The sequence below is a fragment of the Corvus cornix genome, chromosome 2 (genome assembly GCF_000738735.6).
Source record: "Corvus cornix cornix isolate S_Up_H32 chromosome 2, ASM73873v5, whole genome shotgun sequence".
NCBI lineage: Eukaryota > Metazoa > Chordata > Aves > Passeriformes > Corvidae > Corvus > Corvus cornix.
The window spans coordinates 43375629-43400018 of NC_046333.1; the positions used below are offsets into that span (position 1 = coordinate 43375629).

The 24390-nt window shown below is 36.2% G+C and overlaps 1 protein-coding gene across 5 annotated transcripts in view; it reads left to right on the forward strand.

The window, feature by feature from the left end:
* TBC1D5 (TBC1 domain family member 5) overlaps positions 1-24390 on the forward strand; it is a 318486-nt gene that overhangs the window by 132339 nt on the left and 161757 nt on the right. The window lies entirely within an intron of this gene.

Genomic DNA, 24390 nt, shown 5'->3' on the forward strand with positions numbered 1-24390 from the left:
AATTCTCTCAATGAAGTTGAACAGGGCAACTTAAAGAACATTTCACAGAGTATGTGTAGAACACTCTGACACTAATGAAAACCACGAAAAGTCAACTTTCAATTATAGACAGAAGCATTAGCCAAATGTTTAATGCGCTGTCATCCTTTTTTAATCATAAACCAAACACTGACTTCAGCATAAGAATATTGAAATGGAGCATGGCTTTATGTTACTTTCTCAAGCATGGGCTCTTACACTGCTTTGGGTTTAGGGATCTTTTTTGTTTGTTTGTGGTTTTTTGGTTTGGTTTGGTTTGGTTTTTCTGGGGGGAGGGTGTGGTTTTTTTGATTCTGCAGTAAATTTCAGTATGTTATTTTGAATGAAATTATGCAAATTAAAAGGCTGATTTTTTGTTTGACTCAGCACCTATATTCTTATTTAAAAAATCACCTCGAAGTTGAGATAAAATGAACAGGCTCTAAAGGTAGAAATTACTACATAACCTAAAGTAAATTAATTAAATGCAGTATTTGGAAGACCCTAATGAACAATGAGAACAAACTGCTTGGATAATGCACACGTGTCTGTGTTGCTCATCTTTTCTACTTACTTGCTAGTAGTGACAGTATAGTTGGTTCGAAGAAAGTGATAAGCTTAATGAGAAAGCTCGTCCTTGTCATGAAAACATTCCTCAAGTATTCAGTTATACACAGTGGCACCTTAACTACCTGTAATTTTCCAGTCATTGAACACATGTACCAGGAGGGCAAAATAAAAAATTTATTTTAAATTACAGAGTTGAAACAACTTTGTCACATTTTCTAAGTCCCTCACCCAGATCAACTACTCTCTGTGGGTGTATCTGTCTATAAATCATCTGTATACTAGTGTTTATTAAAAAGCTATGTCAAGTTTTGCTCAGTCATGTTTATTACTTCAGTTTAGAAGAAGCTGATGTTTTGCTTCAAAATATATTGGTAAAACTTCATTGTCCCTTTGAGTTAATTTTTTCACTATTTCTTCATTGGTTTATAAAGCTTCTTTAATGTTTGAAAATGTGAATGTACATCTAGGGGAAAGTATTTTAAAACCTGACAATTAAATGGAATAGCTTTTCTAGGTCAGTGTTTCTTTTCTATTATATTTGACGTCTTAACGATATGAAGCCATTTTAACCTGATCAACTAAATGCTTTTTTGTACATATTTTTAGAAATTTGAAAATAATCTTTTTCAATAACCTAAAATAATAACCATTTTCAAGAGGAAAAACAGTTTGCTTCTAGTCTACCCCAGTCAAGAAAAAGATGAACATTTTCTTCTGATTTCGATTTTCTTTAAAAAAAAATATTGGCCGTTCTCTCAACTCTGTTTCAGGAAAAAGCAAAATTTTCACCCTGTTAAAAACCACTGTAAGTTAATTTTACCCTTTATTGTGCCCAGAAGCGATTAGTTACCTTGACTGAAAAGGTTTCTCATTTTTATCCCAACCTTAACATTTCTATGACATACAAAGTTATTAGGATTGAATTGATGTTTAAAAGTGCCATTAATTCATTTACCCCAAATGTTCATTAACAATGTAAATGTATGCTGATGTTCTATGAGACAAGGAAGTGACTAATGACTCTTCGCACTAACAACACTTAAAATGAATAGAAACTTTAGATAGCTAATCTTGAAGTAATCAAGACCCTCATTCAGCTTGGCATCTCTGTATGCTCTAAAACAGCTGTCAACTGTTAAAAATATATACACAACACACACATACGCACATGCGAGGATAAAGATATGTAAATACATGGTTCCCCAAGTCATAAAGGTTACCAACTATGGTACATTTTTTATGTTCTATCTATGTAAATATTTTATATAAAGCATCCATTTCATCTTCATAGGCTTTTTTGCTGTGAAACACATAGTGCATTTTAATTTGAAACTTTATATATCCAGAATACGTCTTTGAAGTTTTAATGTTTCATTTTAAATAAAGCGTTTGCTTGGTCGGTGTTAGCTCTTTGGGCATCAAAATATGCAGTCATTCCCGTCCACGCAGTCTGTCCATCATTGCCTTCACAAAATTATTTCAAGAGAAGGTTTTTCAATGCAGTCTTAAGTTTCAGGGGTGATACAGAATCAACTTGGTGAAAAACGGTATCTTAATTTTTTTTTGTCATGAATCACAGAAATATGGTGGAGAGGTGGTCCATCGGAGATGTTCTGTGCAATATTATAGAATATCAGGACAACTGAATTGTGTTTTTGAAGCCTTGCTGAATGCTTAGCTTGGAGGCAAAGGGATAAAAGCCTTCACTGTGATGAGGTGATTGAAAAAAACACAGAAGTGATAAGGGCGCTGAAAATAAATATTTAATTACTGAGCTAGTCAGATTTGTTAATCTACATGAAGTATTGTATTTTTGGTATGTGCAACCGATACCAAAACTTGATGGAGAACCAGGAGATGTCATGTCCAGCTGGAGTTAAGAAAGTCTCTCACAGTTTTCATAAAATGAAAGAAATCTCAAAAATACATGGATTGCTCTTAAGTATAGCTGTTTGGAAAACTGCATGCATTGACTACTTTTTGTTCATTTGCTGTCAACTTGAAAGGGTATATTGGATGGGATTCCAGAAATATGTTGATTGAATGTAGTAGTACTCAGTGCTTTTATGAACATTTCAGTGAAGGAATAGAGAGAAAACATGGTTTATTTAGGATAGGACTGTTGACACAATGGAGAGTAGATGTAAAATTCAAAGTATTCTTGAGATTTTGGAGAAGTGGCCTGAGAAGAATAAGACATGGTTCACTAGGAACAGCTGCAAGGATTAATGTTGCAGATGCTAGGCATGAGACAGTTACCTAGCTGAACAAATGAAAGTAGATCATTACAGATGAGGTAAGTGTCATTTGGAGAAAGGTCTGGGCATTGGTAGCTCTCCAAATTTTATGTGACTGATAAACTTTGAATCTTGAGCTATGATGAGCCGTGAGAATGTGCTTGTTTGCAAGTTTAAAAAATTCAGAATAAGTCTTTAAAGATTTTTTTCTCTCTCTCTTTAAAATCCATTAAGATAGTATTTTCATCCTTTACTGTTGATTAATTTGGCCTATGTTATTTTCCTTATGTCTGATTTTTTTTTTCAAGATACAAAAGATGGACATGGCATATATGCACTTTGACATGCTTTTTAAAATAGCATTTTTAAATAGTTGATAAGAAATTTATGGCAGGGATTTTCACTTTTGCAATCTAATACTTCAAATGGAAGATATTAGTTCTTTTAAGAAATTTTGAATTTTGATTGTTTCTTGTGGATCTGGTTGTATTTTAATTTACATGCATCTGTGTATGTGTGCATTATTATGTTCTCTTTTGACTATAGTAGGTTGATGACATCTTGCTGCTACATTTTCTCTTCTAAGAATCATCATGCTATTATTCAGTTTATTCTAGCAATATTTTATATTTTTGAGTGATCCTTTCTGAAACAGGGATCTTTCTTAGAGAAATTGGTGAATGTTAGTTGTGTCTCCAGCAGAGACTTTATAAGACCTGAATGAAATTTCAGAAACATTATTGTTGTACCTTCTCCCTGTGTATTGCATCTGACAAACTGTTTTTCTGACTTTGAAATGCTTGAGGTTTCTCTTACATTGAAATGGAATAACTAGGTTATTATATATAACTGTTGCTGCTGTAAATTTTTATTCCAAGTTACAGCGTCCACCACATTCCAACAAAAGTTTTGAGGAGCATGGTAGGTAGTATTCCCATTTCATTGATATAATGAGAAAGTTGATCCTCTAAGGACAGACTGGAACAATGCATTTAATACTCTTCAATTTAGTTTGCTCAATATCACAATTAATACAATTAAGGTCACTTGAAATGAAACTATTAACAAATTGGGTAATTTACTTTAACAATGTCAGTGAGTGTGTTCTCACAATTACATTTGCTTTAATTAGTGTACAAGCTATTATTTAATAGCATACTTCACATAGAAAAATGTAATGTGTTCTTTGTTCTTAATAGAAGAAAAGGGGAAACCTTTAATGGGTCAGAGTGTTTTGGATTTGGAGTTTGGCAGGATATATTTCATGTGTAAAGGCTATAGCTGGTGGTGAGGACAGAGAAGGCTGATGTTGCTAGAAGGACAAAGATAACTACTAGAGTGTGTGACTGAAATTAATGCAATTGAGACAGATAAGTTCCCCAATTCATACTTACCATTGCATCCCACCTGATTCTCAAGCCTGCCATGAAGAAATGTGAGAGATGGTAAGTGAACACTCATATTTCCATTTTGGCCATATACTGTGTGTTTCCGTTGCTTGTCTTTGGACAATTACGCTATTCTGGTGTTAACCTCATAGCCCTGATCACTAGAAAGTATTTCCATGGAGATACCTTGGGTGAAGTTTGAGATACCTGGTTTATATTAGTACACAGAAAACAAGTAGAAAACAGAGGGGAATGAAGTAATAAAGTAAATGCCATCTTTTCTGAACAAAGCAGGACCCATGCGTTATCAAGTAATTTTCCCAAATCTTAAGTGGAATTCACATGGACTGTTTTGGCCTTTGACGTTCCTTACAGGGTTAAGCGAATTTTTACTGTCAAAAAATTGTATTACCTTCTAATTGGTCCTTAGCTACTCAGTGTTGTAAGTTGGGGTTTTTTTCCACTTACAACCCTCCTCACTCGGGTATTCAGTGCTAATGTGGAATTGCCCTGTACGGTGTTTATTTACCTCTGTTTTTAGAGATCATTTCATTTAAAGGAAAAAACCACAGAGGTCTACACTTCTCTGTGTGAGAAGTACTTCCCTAGGTAAAAGCAATTGAGAATGCAAATACAGTGAGTTGTCGAAGACTTATTATTTTCTTATCAAATATTTTTTGATAGCGTATTGTATGACATCATGTGTGTCCTATAATGTGTATTCTTTCATCTTCTCCCCAGGGAGTGACATATACATGAAGTGTAGCATTGCGTTTTTAAGAGTCCTTTTAAATATGCATGCTACTGTGTGTTTTCATTAAAAAGTCGAGACTGGAACAGAGAACCTCTTTGCATTATACTGGAACAGCTGTGATTGTTTCTTACTGTCTTTGGGGTTCCATGCTGTGGTTTACACCATGCCCTGAAAAAGCCCTGTGTCCTTCATTGGCGAGTTTTACCCTTTGGCCAGAAATCTTCATTGTGCCCCACCTGCACAGTTCTTGCTCATGGTCCTGTTCAAAACCTTTGTGCTTCTCCTCCAGGGCTTGGCTTCTTCATTAAAGGCACAGGTATGCTGGAGGAGAAGGGGCTGTCCTCAGTCTGTTTCACTTCATATTGGATGAATAAAAGCAAGAATGGTTTTTACATCTTCAAACACCATATGCTAACATAACAAGCATTTTAATATTCATTTATTAATAATAACTGCTGTTTAGCTTGCTTTTAATTGAACTGAAACAGGATCGTAGTGACAAAGGCTATTGGAGCAACACAGTATATCTTGAGCTAACTCAGGCTGTCACTAGCTGCTTCCCTACAACTCTTCATTTTCCTCTTTTCTGTATTAGATATTTTTATTAAGACATCAGTTAACAGAAAAGCTATGCATGTTTAAAAATGCATATATTTAATATAGTTAGTTGAAAATAGCTATCACACGGTACAATTTTTACTTGAAAGACTGTATCTGTACAGGTGTTGACATGCTCTTAGAAATTTGCTGCTTGTGGGCCCTTTGGTTTCAGTGCCTTACTGCAAATTTGTATTCAGGAACTGCAGGAGTATTTTTAATTACTTCAGCTGTGGGAGCAAATGTGAGTAGCTGCTATGGACTTGTGAAATACTGGATTCCAGAGCTGGATTTTCCTCTCTAGAATTCGTAGATATGGGGGTTTTGGTGGCTTTGCATGAGTTGCACATTATTAATTCCAGTTTGGAGGTTATTCTGTGACATGGGTAACTGGCTTCAGTGGTTGATACGGCAGATACTAGGGAAGACCTTCTGGACAGTGATGTCTGTTCTTGGAATGATTTGAGTTGGAAGAGGCATTAAAGATCATTCCAAACCCCTCCACCATGGGCAGAGAACCTCTCACTAAATCAGGTTGCTCAAGACCCCCTCCAGCCCGACCTTGAACGCTTCCAGGCATGGGGCATCCACAACTTCTCTGGGCACCTATGAATTCTCTTGATCTAAGTGAAATTAAAAATGTTCGTTTTGGAAGTTTCACTCTAAATCATTATATGAAAACAAGACCATTCTCAGTAATGACACTGGCACAGTACCTCAGTTCAGTCATCTAAGCTGGAAGTTTCCAGGTCTTTCCAGATATAGCTCTGCCTGAATACTGGCATAAATCACTTGTCGGCTTCATGTCGTTCTTTTAACAACTCCTTGTGACCCTACTTTGGGAGAGGCTGATTTGAGCATTTCTTTTTCTTTTCCTAGCTTTTCTCAAATCCAAGTTAAAAATCAACTAGTTGGCTCTCATCTCGCTTTCTAGAACACATGTAGCATACTACTTGCAGTATGAAAAGAAAGAATGCAAGTTAAATGAAAAAGAAATTTTAATTGTTTTTAATAAATATTACATGCTTAGAGAACCTAAGATACCAAGAAGAAATTTTCATTTTAACTGTAGTAACTGAACAGCAAAATAAGACAGACTAATCATTTTTAATACAACCCCTGTAAATGTAATTAAAAGTGGTTTAAAACTAGTTCATTATAAAAAAGTCATACATAAGCTAAGAATGGGAATAAAATCATTCTTTTGAATATTTTACTCAGACTTTACACAAAAATATAATATCAAGGTTACTAGCCATAAACACCTCACATATTAAGTGTTTCCAGGCAATGATCAAATGATGTTAAATGGCTGTATCTCCTACATATGGAAAAGGCAGATTCTCTTTATTTGAAAAAATTGAACTGTGCACATTTGATTGTACTTGTGTATGTATAATAAAAGACTAGTAAATCAGAATTCTAGCTGAGGCCAGCATGATTGGTACAGGATAATAATTAAATGTCTGGGTTCACTTCTGTCCTGACATACAGAAGATTGTAATTTACAAAGCAGTGTATGAATTGTGTGCAGCTAGCTGATGTTACAGACCTCTGTATCTGAGATTAAATGTATGTTAAAACATTTTTAAAGAGCTTTACTGTCACAAATTTGATTGAATTAGAAATTGATTGTTCTATATAACAGAAATATGTCACTACAGATGGGATCTACCCTGTCTTTCATGTATGTGGACATTTATAAAGACCTGGAATTCCTTATTTTAAAAAGAGAAGGTTTCAACCTACTTTCACTAAAGTGATTCTGCAAAGCTTCAATTTTAGGCTTTTGATTGACTAATAAGCCTTATTCCTTAGCCTCCATGGTACCCAGGGTACTCCCTGTCCTCGTCCTCTTTGGACGTGCAAAACTAAGACCTGTGAAAGGGGAGAGAACTAAAGTACTGTCATATTTAAGTGATAAGAAATTATCTGGTAAGATGTGTATTATTTATTGACAATCTGGCCTTTTAACAAAGAAAAATAGGCCTATGCTTAGTTTGCCACTGCGACAGCCGAAACAGCTGATACTTTAATGAACAACATACTGAGGGCCATCCAGGACATAAGGCAAATTAAGCAGGTTACAAACTGCATATCTTCTGTTTAGGTATAGGAGATCTCCCCAGCTCTGACAATTAGCTCTGCTGATCAGGCAAGCAGACAGACAGAAACAGAAGGAGGCCATTTGTATCAATTTGAGGAACAGAACTAGTAATGAAGTAAAATATCTGTACCAGGTAGTTTCACCTCCGCTTTGGAACAGATATTTCTAAGTGCTGGTTTCAGCTTCGCAATAGCAAATAAATAAATAAATATGTGCTGCTTAACAAAAGCTTATTTTCTGTTGTTTACAAATTGAAAGCAAAGGAATAATAATACTTCTAACCTAAAGGGTTTTTTAAAAAGGATAAAACATTTTCTGGACATACAAGCAAATACGAATCTTGGTAACCTGACAGCTTTGTTTGAACGTTGAATTTGAGTTTCCTTTCATTAAAATCTTTTCAAAGTACAGCAATTCAGCTGTGAAAACCTGAATACATTAATGATGACAAAGAACCTCTGGAATGAGCCAACATTTGTTTTTGTTCTTTTACAACGTTTCCTGATGAATTGCACATACAAAAGTGTTGGAGGTTATTTTAATTTTCTTTTCTTACTTTGATAATAAATGTCTCCACTGTTTACCTTTTTGGTTAAGGTACCTTATTATTACTAATCAGCTTTAATTATTTATAACAAAATGACTGTGAAAGATGTTTCTTTGATGTCAAAAGAGTCAGGGACCTGATCCTGACCCTATTAAAATTAATGGCTAAGTTCCAATTGACTGCAAAGGTAAAGCCTGAGTGCCCTTATTGTCTAAGGAAAGCAGTCATTTAGCCCAGAGTACTGGATTGTGGTTAGTTGTGGTTCCTGTTTTGGGAGTGTTCAGATTTCAAGCATTTGGTGTAAAGATTTGGCCATGCAAAGGCAGAACGCATATAACTGACTCTTAAAGTCAGTCAAAATCTTCATTTTGCTCATAAGATACTGAATAATTTTAAAAAGGCTAAATATACAGGATAATAAGAGAACACCTTTCTCTCTAAACATGAGCACCAAAATGGGGGAGAGAGAGGAAAATGTGGATAGCCTTTCTGCTTTTGTCTCTCTTTTTTCACAGTCAACAAAATAGCAAACTAGCTCAAATCTGAGCAATACTAGACAAGGACCATCACGTTTCACAGGCATGTGTGCCAGCTTATGTTTAAATCTTATTTTGTTTAAGTGAACTATCAGTGGGTTTTGTTTCTGACTATTTTAAGCTTCTGATTTATATGGATGTATGTAGACACATACACAGGACTGAACGCTTCTGTCAGATCTAGAATATCTTTTAGGTATTGATAAGTATCTTGTTGAGTTTCTTCATCATGTTACATGTTTAGTTCACTACATCAGTAATCATGTGCCTGTAGCATTTCAACCACAGCACAAATGACACAAAAGGATATAGCAAATGAAACTTATTTTCACCATTTGTGACAACCACACAAGCTTATGATGCAATTTGTGCTCCTTCACTTGATCGGCTTGAAAAGGGAAGTGGGACTTGGGATGTTTGTTTTGCATCTGTGTGCTTTCCTCATCCTTTTAGAAGATGTCATATACAAAAGAAGCAAGGAAATTCATTCTCATAACTGCTGTAGGAAGAATAGCCAGATTATATATTCTCATGCAAAAAGGAATTTGAAGCTGGTGAAATGATATAGCTCATTCATACAAGAGGTCAGTATCAGGGCCAGGAACTTGACCCGCATCATTCAAGGTGCAGGACACTGCATCAGTGATGATGCCATCCTTCAGCTCTTTCTTCCAGGCAGTTTTTGTGAGGCGTGTAGCTTGTTAACTAAAAAAGTGTAACTTGGTACAGAACACACATACACACAACTTGTTCATGTTTTATATACAAACTTGAATAAGCATATATCATCTTAGAAATTTCAACTAAAAGTATTTTTGGTAATGGAAGTGAACAGTATTTCAGAATACATAGATCATTGTCACCTTTTCAGTATTTTGAGTAATTAAATAAAATGTTTTGAATATGTTAAACTATTCCTGAACCTTTGAAAAATGGTGTCTCAGTACAGATATATATGGGTGTTACTATTAAAACACTATTTGGCTACAAATCTAAGGAATACTACTCCACTTTAATGAACTAATTGTCAAAGGTGATTTATTTATGCTTATTTATTTCACAGTATTGTTTCTTAGCATTGCCAGGTCCTGTCTTAAAAAGAGGGAAAATACTTTTCACAGGAATTTTTCAAAACACGTGCAACAGTGCTATTGTTTACTTGACATGGTGGTGTTCAGTCAAAGGTTGGGCTCGATGACCTTGGAGGTCTTTTACACCTTTAGTGATAAATTCAAAATACCTTATTTCTGTACAAAGAGCTGGCAGTTAAATCTTTTGCTTGGATACTAAAGTGATAAACAATAATACATGAACTCTGGGATAGAAAGACTCTGCTCAAATTTTTGAACAAATCCCATCCAGTTTAGTGCAACTGGGACTATATAACCAAAATATTAGCAAGTAGCCTGTATGATAAATTTTTCCACTAAATCTTGATATCCCATTACAAATTATTATTCTTGATCTTCCTAGAAGTTAAAAGGCACAAACTTCATCCAGATAAAGCTTTTTATGGTGGTGATAATTCTTTTCTTCTGAGAAATTGGATTTGTAATGGAATCAATGATTTAACCTTAGGAAAAATGAACTGTATAGTGTTTCAGTACTAAGTGCAATTGACGGGATAGATCATGTAATACATGTGAAAATATGTTTGCAATGATCTGATAGTGTTTTGAATTTCATCATAAAGGGATACATTTTTTATATGTTAGTTGCAATTTTGGAAGATATCGTTGGTTTTGTTTCTTAAAATTTGAAATATTTAAGGGGTGGAGCAATGAAACATAAATCTGTCCATTATTGGGTATTTCTATTTTGCACATAGATGAATTCTCATCAAATTTGATTTGCTGACTGGTGGCCAGAACAGATGTTATCTTAATAGAGAAGAGAAGCATATGGAGCCACAGGGCCACCTCCAAACTTCTGTGACCCAATATTGGTTCATTGTTTATTGAAGTATGAAAGAAAATACTTCTTTGCAAAAGTGTACAAAGCTCCATTCTGAATTATTACAGCTGGGTCACCACAACATTATTAGCTCACTAAGATAAAGACTTTACTGACAGAAAAAGTGTAGCATCAATTCTTGTTATTCTAAAAAAAAAAAAGAAAAAAAAATTAAAAGTACCCCAGGCCGATGAGTTTGTGTCTTTTGCTTATTTGAATTTGAAAGAAAGAAGGGCTGTAAATTAGAGCTTACACTGTGGAAAACCCTTGCTCTGTTTTGGGGTTCTTGTGACAATAACTAGTGAAAAATTCTGTTTGAAAAGTTATGGAATTGACATTTTTCTGCAGAATTAAATTTAATGTATTTGGTAAATTTGTATTTATGATGAACATATAACAGTTTTAGTTATGGCATTTGCATGAACTAAAGTTATACCCTTGTAACTGTGCCGTTAGAATAACTACTTGTTCAAGTGAAGATTTTTAGGTTTTTTAGAGAAACTAGTTTGTATTATATGCCTGTCAGAAGCAAACTTCTGATTTGGAAAAGCACCATGTAAACAAAGGATTAGATGCTCCTTTTCACTTTTAAAAAAGAGCGTATAAAGCCTGTATTAAATGGTCCTTCACACTTTCTCATATATTTAATTTTTACAGGAAAAATATATTCTATTTTTGTAAAAGCATCTATATAAATGAAAACCACTGATTTAATTCTGGACATGAAAAATATCCTGAGGATTTTTTGTCTTGGAATTAATGTTATATTTATGATACCTCAAGTCCTCTAGATATTACAAATTTAGGAAGATACTTGCAGGTTTTCTGTGATTTCAAAGACACTTACTCATATCTGTCATATTCAGTTTGAGATTCTTATGGAAAAATGAGCCTGCATTTTGAATTTACATTACTTAGCTAAAGATAGTTTCATTTTCCTGCGTATTACTCTGTTCCTTGCTAAAGCTGTAGCTCAGAGCAGCAACTTGGAAACTTTTGAACATATTTAAATTATAATAATTGCATTAAAGCAATACTGAATATTAAGTAGGAAGTGGGGACATCTGAAAATCATGTAGTAGATTATGTCTGCAGTGGTAATTTCCTATTAGCCTAGTATAAGGAGCAATTTACACTGGATCCTACAGCCTGGATGCTTACTACAATAGTACCAAGTCTTTGCTGCAAGAGAACAGAAATGAACAGTTACTTTGTGGTTCCTTCATGCTATAATCAAGTTAGGAAAAAAAGGTTCGATTATTGAGAAATGTTATTAATTAGGTTTACATAAGGTAATTTAAACCTTTGAAGATTACTTGAAGTGTCAGAAGATCAGCATGGGTCTTTGTGAAAGGAGCAGAACTGCAGAAGTACCATGTTCAGCCACCTGTTATCAACATTTCTGGCTTGCCACCTAGAAATAGGCATTAATGGCACAACCCAGGCTACTGCAATGAAGCTTGTACACATTGTAATTATTCCGTTTTTAGGTCTTTACTTTGACCATCAACTGATTTTCTGTTTATATACTGACACCACTTTGCATTAAAGATGATGAGTCAGTTTGGGGACTTTTAACTTACTTTAGTAGTCATTTATCAGTTGCCCTGAAGTCTCTATCTTGTTTCAGTTTCGATGAAGTTAAGGCAAAGAACAATTTGAGGGTTTTGAATTGAGTCTGGTTGTTCTTCTTTTGCAACCATATGCCAGTGCTCCAAAGGCCTGTCTTGTGGCTGGTTAAAACAAAATAAAAACATCTATAAAAGGTCCCACTCTGAGAAATGCGTACTAATTTCAGGCGAAAATTCTTTTCATTTGGTGTTTACGAATTGCACTTTTAAAACTTTGCCTAGAGGTAGGGAGGAGTGTTTCAAAAATCAGATGTTGAAGTAAAATGGCTATAAAAACATGTAATCTTCCATTTTACTGTATTTCTTCTTCTGAATAAGTAATGCTCTAATAAAAATTAAAGAGCAAGTTGCATTTCGAAGATCAGGTCATCATAATTCATTGACATTAGGCCACATAACTGAATAATGTCTTACTTCAGTGAAATACATCAAATGAGATCAACAATTATGACTCATAAACATGCCTCGCAGGCATAAAACAGCAGGGAATTAGCATGTGAGGCTGATAAATATGCATGTAAATAAGCTCCCAAAGGAATAACATGGGTTTGATTGATAGGTTTAGAATTGGAACATATGTAAACCCCTTTATTCCTCATTCTGGTGTAGCTAAGTAAAGATGCGTTTTACTTGTTAAAAGTTTCAATAACTTTGTAAATCTTAATGCCACATCTGCTTTTGTGTGTGCAGGCACGTGTGAGTGTCACTTGAGAGATTGATTGAATTGTCTGCAGGGTAGATGCCCTCACACTAAGACTGTCGTGTTTGTGTATGGATATTGGAGCAGTTGTGTATGTGCGTGCACACGTATACGTGTATTTTGGCACTGCATGGTAGGGGGTGTTGAGCAAAAGATTATTTTGGGGGTTGTTTTACTCAGAATTTACAGATTTTAAAGTTTGGTTCTCAAATAGAAAACTGAGTTGCAAGTTTTGGTATATGCACCAGTATATTTATTTTTGTAGATACATTCTGCATTGAAGGTAATTACTATTTATATTACAGAAAGTCCCACAAGTGCTACTACATTTAAGAGTCTGGCAGTGATTCTTTATAAACTTCCAATTTTTTTGGCATCTTACAGCTTGAGCTCTTATCTACAACTTCAAAGTACCTATCACAGCAGTATCTCTGTGTTGATCAGCCCAAGTGTTTATGCTGTGCAGAGATTTACATCCCTATTGTTAGAAAAGTATAACATACATTGTGTTTATAAAACATTAATACTTTGCTTTGCCAAATACAGACCAATTGGTTGCCATTGTCATGTGGCCTGGTGTACATCTGCTTTATTACCATTCCCTGCTATTAGGCAATAAAAACTTTTCCAACTGATGCACACTTACTGATGTTGCATCAAGCTGTAATTACGCTAAAGTGATCTTAGACCAGTGGCAGGCAAGATGCAAAAACATTTTCGATAGTGTGGAGTGTGTATTGACTGTAGATTTTGGTTCTGGGTGGTTTATAGCTAAAACAGTCATTCAGAGAAATTGGAGCTGGGGCTCGTATCAGAGATCACAGTTGTTCACATGCGAAAACCTCAATTCTGTCATACCTACCTTTCGCTTAGAGATACCTTTCTGTGGAGATAAAGCTTCAGCAAAACAGCTTCCTTCTGTTTAGATTTATGGGGTAGCAGAGTAAATATTTTCCAGTTAAGATCAGTAAATTCAGGAGCTACCGCTTAGTTCTGAAAGCCAGCTCTTTTTGCTGCTGAAAAATAAATAAACTTGTAGCACTTAGAGACATCACATCAAATCTCACGTGGCTTCTCACGAAGCAATTTATAGCTACCTTGTATAATTTGTATAGAAATGTTAAGTTGATCCCTGCTCCAACAGCATCAACTGCTTAACCCAGAATGTAACAGCCTGTGACACCAAGAAAAAGCATGCCCTGTCTACAGACTAGGGGAGGGGATTTTTCATAACAGAGCTGAATAAGCAGATTGCTATCAGGAACTCCGACGGGCCATGTTTCATGTATCTAGCTGCACAGCACTGTCCTTTTTCACAGAGGATGCCTAGATATCTCTTGAGCCAACAGAAATAGAAAATAAACCACTTTTTTTTTTTCCCCCTAACAATGTGCCTTTTTTTTTACACTCAGGGCCATGACAGGCTGTCACTCAGTTTCAACTCCCCACAAGAAATGTCCTTGAATGGTTCAAGAGAAGCCAGAAAATTGTTGTTAAGTATTTTTTTTCATTCACCTCTAGAATTTTCCACATTTTCTCCAACATGTGTGAAGCCACTGGGAAATATGGTTAAATGAGTTAAGCAGACATCACCCATCTGTGCATCTCGGGGAAAATAAAAACAGTGCTGTCCCTCTGAGAGCTTTCTTGGTACATAACCAAAATCGGAAGAACAACCACACTCTAAAGCTAAACCTAGGCAAGGCTGTTGCAGGAAAAAAGGGAGGAGCACTTTGATGGAACGGCTTCTTCTGGCTTACCCCAGTCTCGCTCGTGTGTGGCCTTCGCAGAATGTAAGGTGTTCCTAACACCTGTGCTCCTCCCAAATGCCTGAAGGCTGCTGGACAGCCGAGAAAACATGACTGCACATCATATTTGCTTCAGACAGTGTTAAAAACCTGGCATTCAGCCTCAGCTCTGAATTTCAGTCCCCTCACAAGCCAAAACAATCACGTTGCAGCCTCCCCCTTGTTTGTATAAATGTTTTATAATTTTAGATAGAAGGCATCACAAGAACCCTACTTTTGCTCAAGTCTTGATTTACCCTTTAATATTGTTCACTGCAGCTCTTCCTACTACTCAAGTGATTTGTAATTTGTATCTCTCAAACAGTTCCCACTTGGATTTCTCATGCACTGAAAAGTCAGATGCCTGACATTACTGTGTAAAGTTAAGTGCTTGGGGTTAATGAGTGGCATTAAATTTTATGAGGTCATGTCCAGTAGATGTTAAAAGAAGCTTAAGGGAACTTTATCACTGATAGAAATTAACGGCACAAAAGAATGCCTGAGGGAGTTCACTTCTAAGTAAAAATAAAATTGGTGGTATAAAAATTAAAATATAGCGTGATTGTGATTAATGTAAACATTTTTGTTAGGTAATTGGTTACTTCTTGCTGTAAAAGAAATGAGACCTCACAGGTTGAAAGAATATTATTGTATTTAGAAAGCAATTAATGTTTCCAGTCAAATGAAAAAAAATCTACATCACCTACGATATTTATATTCTTTCAGTAAACATATAACCTTTGGGGCTATATTTATCAAATAGTCAAGCCTCCACTTACTTACATTAGTTTTTTCTTTGGGCAAAATATGTTTTCCCTAGTGGAGTATGTTATTTTGTTTCATTAAACCTTTATTTCTACTCACATGCATTGCTTATATTACAGACCAAATGAGTAAATTCTGTGTACTTAAGTCATCTAAGGTTTGTGTTTTTGGGTGACTGATGGATGGCATGAAAATTCTGTTTCAAAAAGAAAATGGCTACATTAACTTATGGATAGATTTGTTTTGCATAATTATGTGGGGAACCATTCAGTAATTACACCAGTATTCACATGCTGTAATTTTCGTCGCCTTTATTCACTGTCATTCCAATGGGAGGAAACGGAAGCCTTGTTCAGACGTAGATATTCTTTCTTGCTCTGTCTTACAACCTGCAGTCACAGCATTTTCAAATAATGCCTGTACTTGAGTAAGACAGCTATTGTATGGAATCTCACTCCCATAGGATGCATGAAAATTCAGCACCTCCTTTAGGGTCTCTAATACCGCGCTATGGATACACTGAATGACCTGGTGCAGACCCGTTCCTTCCACATCACTCGAGCTCTGTGCTGGGGCACTGGTGGGGGGAGCAGTGTGAAGCCTGCTGAGAATGCAGAGCTCTAGTATGCAAGAGCCAAGTCTCTGGTTCAGAGCTTTTTCTCCTCTCCAGCTTGGTGGAGAGGTACCATGCTTGTCATAAAGCAAATCATGTCCGCGTCCTGAATTGAGGTGAAACTGAAGGAAGAGGGAAAATGTTTTAGAATTTGTAGACCCTCAGGACTGTTATGTTGCTCTCCAGATGGTTATTTTTGAGTTTTAATATGAATTACATACGCGAAATGCCTTTTCAGATTTTCTTTAGGTGGTACTTGGTCAAAAAATACAAGATGAAAAAGCTGAATCTCTCTGATGCTGGGTAACATTTTTGTCTTGCACACAGACTGTTTTCTTTTTTGGCTTAAAGATATTGGACATTTTTGTGTTAGAGAACTGAGCTAACTGTTGAGAAGAATTGACCACTACTAAATGATTTTTCCTATTATTGTGTAAATTAAATCATCAAACTTTTGAAAAACTTCAATATAATCGTTAGGCACAAGAAAAATCTAGTCATACTTGTCTCATTTGCATTTTAGAAGTCTCATATTTCTTACGTCTTCCTAGTGCTTTGTACTTGCATCCTTAGTTCCATTCTGAACTGCCACTAGGAATTGACGCTACTCATCCTCTGCACAGGAGGGCAAGGATGGAGAACAGAAATCTGTCCTGTGGTGGATTACATATTTTTTTGCGAAAATGTTTTGTGGGGAGTTTTTTTCCTCAACATCTACAACAAAGTGATCATTGTTTGACAAACTACCTTGCACTGTAGCAAATAGAAGTGTTTTGTCACTCTTGCTGTCAATTCGATATATTTTTATATTCTGATGTAGCTGTGGACTTTCATCTCTTAGACATCTAGAGTTTACTGCTAATGCATATATACCTTTGCTCTTCAAATTTTTCTAGATCTGTCATTCACAACATGCATCTGCTTTTGCACCAGCAAAGTGCACAGTTGGTACTCTCCAAATTGACTAAAGGTTGATTTACAAGAATTTTGATTAAAATCTAGTGTTTTCATTATGCCGTGGCATATTTTGATTTGGCAGCTTAAAAGCTCTAGCTCGGTACTTCTTTTCTACTGTTTGGTGACATGTTTTTTTCTTTGGAGAAATTTATAGAAAATGTAGGGTACTGCTCCATTTCGTGTTCTCTCAGTTATGGGTCTACTGAATGCACAATGTATGCCAAGAATTAACAGCCTTAATTAGACAGCCTCAATGGTAGTCCAGGGCTTTCTGGCTTTGTCTTGTAAAACCAAGCCAGGCAGCTGTAAGCTCAGTTGTCCCTTCCTGGTGTGTGTTCCTTCTGTATAGTTAATTTGATTAGGATAAGGGCTGTTCCATCAGCAGCAGTAACACCCTTTAACCATAGAGTTTTTGAGCCTATGTGACAGTGTTGGTTGTCTTCAGGTTCTGGGTTTTTCCTCAGATGCCTTGCCAGGTTGCCAGGTACTAGTGCTGTGGTAAGGTGAAGGTAGCATGATGGGTTTTTTTTCTTCTTTTAACAGTGTGTTTCTGAATTGTGCTACCTCTAGACTCTGCTGCTGTTGGAACAGGTCTTAAGTTTTACACAGATAACTTTAAATGTGTTACTTAATTACATTATTAATAACATGTTTACTGAATAGATGTGAGCAGGATCCTATTTCTAATTAATTTAATAAGTTGTTCTGCAATTTATGTTAATATAAATCCAAAGCAGCCTTTTGGACCTACAGATCTGGCTGCTTCCAGCAGTGCTAAGAGGAGTTGTGGTAGGGAAGTAGGAGGCTGCAGCTAGAAGGGGTTGGTGGAGCTGAGCTGGAGTGACAGGGATGCTGTGGGTGCCCAAGAGTGTCTCCCTGGCCCTGGACATATTAGTGACTGGCCGCTTCCCACATTCCTGCACATGGGACTTTCTTCACCTCTTACTGTGTGCTTTTACAACTGTAGAATTTAAGGAAAGCCCAGGTGTTGCCCAGTCTTGCATCTCAATGACAACTTCCTTACTTGAAGCTTCTGGTCTGTTTCCTCTTCCTTGGAGCCATATTTCTGCTGCTGCCTCTCGGGGGTAGTGCCAGCCCTTGCACTGGATGCCAAGTAGCTCCTCTGCCCTTTAGTTTCTCATGTGCCCAAATTCCTGTGTTTCCATTAATTCTTTTATTCATTTATTATTCTGAAATTCTTTTATTCTTTCTGGTTGCTTCCTAGCCATAAATGCTGTCTGTTTTCCCATTCCAGACGAGCAAGTAGCTAATTACACACATGTCACCACGGTGTGGTGGATACTCTGATTTCAGGCTGTCCCTCTTTGCATGCATGTGCTGGGCAAAGGAAAGTGGCATGATTTTTCATGTTTTCATTAAACACATAAACACATTTGCACTCCAGAAAGAAGGTCCAGGAGAGCACATTTTGCTTTCAGAAGCCTTTCACATCCATCAGCAATGCTGTAAGTCATCAGCCTGCTGCAGTGGCGTCCTTTGATAAGAAACAGCAAAGAAGCAAAGCTCTTTTTAACTCCTGGTCCTGGTTATCATGAGACCACCTCCCCAACTTTAGGAGGTGAGGCTGCATATCACTGCCACGTGGCTCCCTGGCCAGGTTGGCTTTTCTCCTGATAAACCTGTTACAGTTTCAGATCAGCTAGCTCCTTGTTGAAAGGGCAGTTCTATTTCAATAAAAGGGCACTTAATCTTTTCTTGTTTGTCTTCTACTATCATTTAATCTTGGAAAAACAACAGAATGCTAGAAAACTCCTGATCAATCTTTTTTGCTTCAGTTTTTTTTGTTTTCCTAAGCTCAATGCAATATGCATTACTGCTTTTGAATATGAAAATCAGACTATACATCCATATGATTTATTATCCCAAACAGAAGGATTGCAACAATCTATAAGATAGAAATGTGGTTAAAAATAGGATGTAATTGAAGTAAGTTAAAGGACGATAGTAGCCTTCAAACATGTAAAGAGATGGTATGTTTTTCTTAGTATAAATGGTCTCTGGAGACCACCTTTTTATAGTGATTGTGCATGTCTAAGATTAAGCAAAGCTGCATGACCAGTGCTATCTCAGGAGGATGCTGAGTCATTAACTCATGTTTATTGCCTTTTGCCATCTTTAGTTTATTGCAATTTATAGCTCAAAGGCCTTTTAGGCTGTTTATAAGTTAAAATTAGCTAAATTCTTCTGGATGCAAGTATAAGTCACTCAGCATTTGTATATCATCAGGGTGTAAATTCCTAGCAATGAAGCCAGGCAGCTTCTAAGATTTTTTTTTCTTTCTGTGCAAAGTCTAGTTATGCTGCTTGTCCCTAGTTAAACTGCATTACTCTGTCCTCTGTTTTACTAATTTTGCTAATTTGTGATTTTGAAAATTGTGTGTGCTCTTAAAGAATTTACTGAAGTTAGCGATGATGTTATTTATTAGGTATACAGTTTCCACTTCAATCAGACTACACCAAAATGTATCTTATCCTGGAGTCCTTTGAGTCACACTTGGTGAGATGACCTAGGAATTTGTTTAAGTTATACATGATAAAAGATCAGCCAGGTTATGTGGCAGATACAGGCACTAGCGTATGAACAGAAGTGGGCATAGTATACTATGGACCAAAGACAGGTGCACTGGGAGAAATAACTGAAAAACACTTAGAAGAATCACCTTTTACCTTACCCTGTGGATTTTTTGTTCTACCAGTCTTATTGCTGCTGGTAGCAAATTCAGTTCAGGCATTACTGGACTAAATGTGTATTGACTTCAGTGGAGTCACATTTGCTTATATAAGCTAGTATTGTGTGGTTCCCACTAAATGGGAAGTCAAACTATTTTTCCATGTACATGCATTTTCTGAAGTGTTTAAATCACTATTTGCATCACAGTTAAACTTTTTTCCTTCCCATCATGCCTAGAGAGATTATATTAAAACACATCTGGATATAAAGTATTTGAGATTTTGGTAACTTTCAATCACCTGGGAATTCTTCTGAAGCATTCATATGAATTAGTTCAGTGCCCTTCGAGTAAAATTTCTTACTCTGTGTATTATATTGGTTTTAGTTCAGAGTACAGTGTATATAGCTCAGTCTATTTTGGTAAATGCAGAGGCTTCAACAGGAAAAGAAATATCATAAATAAGTCCCTTGAATGTACTTATTGTTGAATTTATTTTAAATTGAACTGCATGGGACTACATTTCTCAAACACTGATGCTACATTCTAATTTCAGAATCAGTCATCTAGACCCTTGTATATCTTTTCCCATCCACACTTTTTCACACATACATTTCACATGGGGAATGGTGGCATGTTCATTTACAGACTAACCTAATGACAGGATTGGTGTTTAGATTTGTGAACACTCAGAAGCAGTTTCACTTAAAATGGAAACCCTCTTAATTTCATGTGTCTTGATTTAAACAGAAGTGCATAGAAAAAAATGTTTCAAACAGAGATGTTGCCTGGAGAATACACTGAGTTTACACATATATGCATATACACATACACAATTGTGATTTTATAAGCAAAGATCATGGAAGGTGCCACTTGATTGTCGTAAGTCAGCAATCCAAAAGACACCAGAATTGACTGGGTTTGAGCAACATGCGGTACAAGATATTATTCCAGAAGTTTTGTTTCTAAATGCAAATCAATGTGTCTGCCTGTCATACTGCTGAAACAGCTTTCAGCAGGGCTAAAACAGGCTTTGATTTTGCACCTTGATGCCAGTGTTCCTTACCTACTTCTAAGTGTGACCAGCTTTCACTATCACAAGATTGGCATCTCTACGGGTACTATATTGTGCTTTACAATTATGTTCCTTTAATAATTCAAATGAGCTTAAAGGGGAAAAAACACTGTTAGTGCTTAATATATTTTTTTCATGTCAGTACTGTAGGTTAAACAAAATATTTCAGGCTCTCTGACTTTTGCACTTCAAATGGCGAGTTCATTAGTTCATCTCATAATGAATTATCTTCATATATCAGTAATTATCATAGTGTATAGGTTTTTATTTCATTCGTGGCAAAATACAGTATTTTAGAGCAGAGATGATAAAACTAAAATGCTGTCAGAAATCTGTGCTCCATGCATTCAAAGTGTGCTTCTAATGCTAAATGAACTTGAAGCGAGGGATAGAGAGCCAGGTTTATACGTGAAAGATCGCTCACCCAAAAGTTGCATCATATTTATCTCAGAAAACCGAACTTGCTCAGAGTGAAACGTTCTCCAACTTTCCAGCCTGGTAATTGTTTAATAAATATCAGCAGTGCCGTGCACTTAGTTCTTTGGCTGAAGGCATTACTCCGGGCGGCTGTGCGCTGCTCCGGCCGCAGGCTCCGCGCTGAGGGGGCCGCGCGGCTGCGCGCGGGGCCGAGCCCGCGGCGGGGGCGGCCGCCGCTTCCCAAACTCTGCAGCGCCCTCTGCTGGCCCCGCGCGGCAGCGCCCGGCCCCCGCCCGCAGCCCGCGCGCGGAAAGCCGCGGCTCCGCGGCGTTTCACCTCTGAAAGATGTGCTTTCTGTAGTAAAATCTCAATTTGCCGTATGTTTTCGGGGTTAGTTCTCCTTTTATTTTATTTTTTTTTCCCCTCCCACTGCCATTTTGGTCTATCAGCTTCTTTCTATCAGAAAGCTTCTGTCGGCTTAGGCTTTTTGTATTTTATTTTATTTTTCCTTGGCTGCAGAGATCCTGAAGACTTTCCAAACTGCATATTTGGTGCTGTAGAAATACGAATTGTCTGGTCTTTTGTAAACCTTTCAGTTGTCAGACTGTTCTCTTTCAAAATAATAGAGGAGCTTGGAATCGCCCATGCTAAAATTAAGAATTTATAACTGTATGGAACAGATGTTTTCATAAACATTTGCTATAATTAATTTCAACCAGGGGATTGAAGGAACAAAGCAGTTTTTCCCTCTTCAAAACTTTATTGCCTTTTCCCCATACAGCAAACTCAGAAATCTTTGCTTTAATATTGTTAATGAAACAAATTTACTTCTCTGTTTGGTTTTCATTGTGAAAAAGGAAAGCTTAATTTGGGCAAGATACCGGTCTTTGAAACAACGGAGAAATACCCTGATTTTCAAACATTGCATATAAAGGCTTAAGATACAGAGCATAAGTGTTTAGGTGTTCATTTCTGAGACCAGAGCTCTGTAGTGTCAATTGTGAGAGATGCCTACGTGTTCGAATAAATTTTATCCAGATCAGTCTGATGAATATCTATCTGTGGAGTAAATAGTACAAAAGAATTTTATGTTTGAAGAGTTGTGAATCTTAGTGTTAGAAAAAGCAAAGGGATCTCATGGTATTATATATAGTTTTAAAGCATAGTAAAATGCTTATTGTATGTTGATTACCCCTTTATACTCACAATAAAGGTCTGCAATCTGTTAAGCAATTTTTTTGTTGTTGTTTGTATTATATGAGGAATACATTTTGACTAAAAATTTTATTCCATATTTGTATTGTCACTATTTTGGGGGGGGGATATTGTTTGGAAGGTATATAGTTTAGGGACAGCATTGTGATATTATTGTGAAGAAGAAAAAATATCCATGCTTTATTGTTCTGTTTTTACTAGTTTCTGTATATTATATCAATATCATTTGAGGAAAAAAAAGTGTTTAAAGTTTTTAAAAAAGAACAGCTTAATTGTTTTACACCTGAAAGAACCAGTGCAGCTGCAAGGATTTTTTGAGCAAACTAGAATTCCTGACTGATCTGTCATCTATAAAGTGTGCAAAGAAAAATAGGTAGCTGTCATTAAAATTACATTTCAGCTTTCAATAACCATTTAATGAGTAGCGTAATTATATAAGTATGGTACCTCAAGTACTTCACTCAATAATTAAAAATAATCTCATCTTTAAAGTGAAAGCGCTATAATTATTATTTGACTTAACCAGGACCACTGTTGTGATCTCCAGTGGCACCTCAGATTGTTCAAAGTGGTTTTGAAAGTATAAATTAAAATTGGATAAATCATTAAATTATTAAGCTTTAAATATGCTGAAAATTAATATAGCATGGAAATTTGAAGTCGTGTTATAAGAATTGACAACCTTAGACTGCAAGCATAGATTTGTGTTAAAATTTGACTTGTCTCTAATCATAAAACACTGCATTAATGATCGAGTGTTTATATCAACTTAAATTTTCACAACTGTTAAATAAATTTTGTGTTTTAACAACATTTTAACCCCTGATTAGAATACAAAGAAAAACATTAAGCAGAGTGCAAACAGGTCAGAAGGATCTGTCTCCATTATGACACTTGTAAGCAGGGAAATGCACAGTTCGGTCACTTAAATAGGATCATTTTATCACAAATTCCTAAACTGCCAGCCATAAAACCCTTTCATAGCTGACACAAGATTGGTAAATTGGTTTGCACTATATAAATACACGTGTGCTCACATACAGACATGCATATGTGTGTGTATGCATGCATGCAGAAATATGTATATATTTGAAGACAATTCTTCAGTATCAAAGTATATTTTCAAAAGAAACAAAAATAGTTTGATTATTTTTTAAGTTAGGAGTGCAGCCATCAAGCAAGGCCATGTCACTCAAGCTTCTTGTCTTTGTTGACTTGGAGCTGGTTATAACAGTATCCCATGCCTTCTCCATAAGAAGTCCAGTGCTGAATTTTTACTTCTCATGGGAAATAGCTGTTTTCAAGATGTAATGAAAGAGTTGAGGGAGAAATGTCTGATCCCTACATCATTCTTCACATGCTTTTTTACTCTTGCTGAGTACATGCTTAAGCTCAGTGTTCATTGTGCCTGGAGCATACCCAGAGTGTCTTCCCACCTGTGAATTGGGGCTTTGAAATGCTGTCCAGTTTCTTCTTATTATCTGAAGTGGAAGCTGTGCACTGCACCTTGAAAAAGCTCTTCTGTGAGAAAATACCCTATCAGTTGAGTCACCATCCCTGGAGGTATTTAAAAGACATCTGGTTTTTTTAAAGATGTGGCACCTGGGGACATGGTTGAATGCTGGACTTGGCAGTGCTGGGTTAGTGTTAAGGCTTGATGATGTTACAAGTCTTTTTCAACCTAAATAGTTCTGTGATTCTATCACCGTTAAAAGAAAGTAGCATGCAAGTTTTAATTGGGCTTCTCCTTGTTACAATTTCTACACATAGTTTTCAGATAATCTTCAGGAAGTGTATTTCGCAGCTTCCTTATTCTGGTTTCTCCCATTTTATG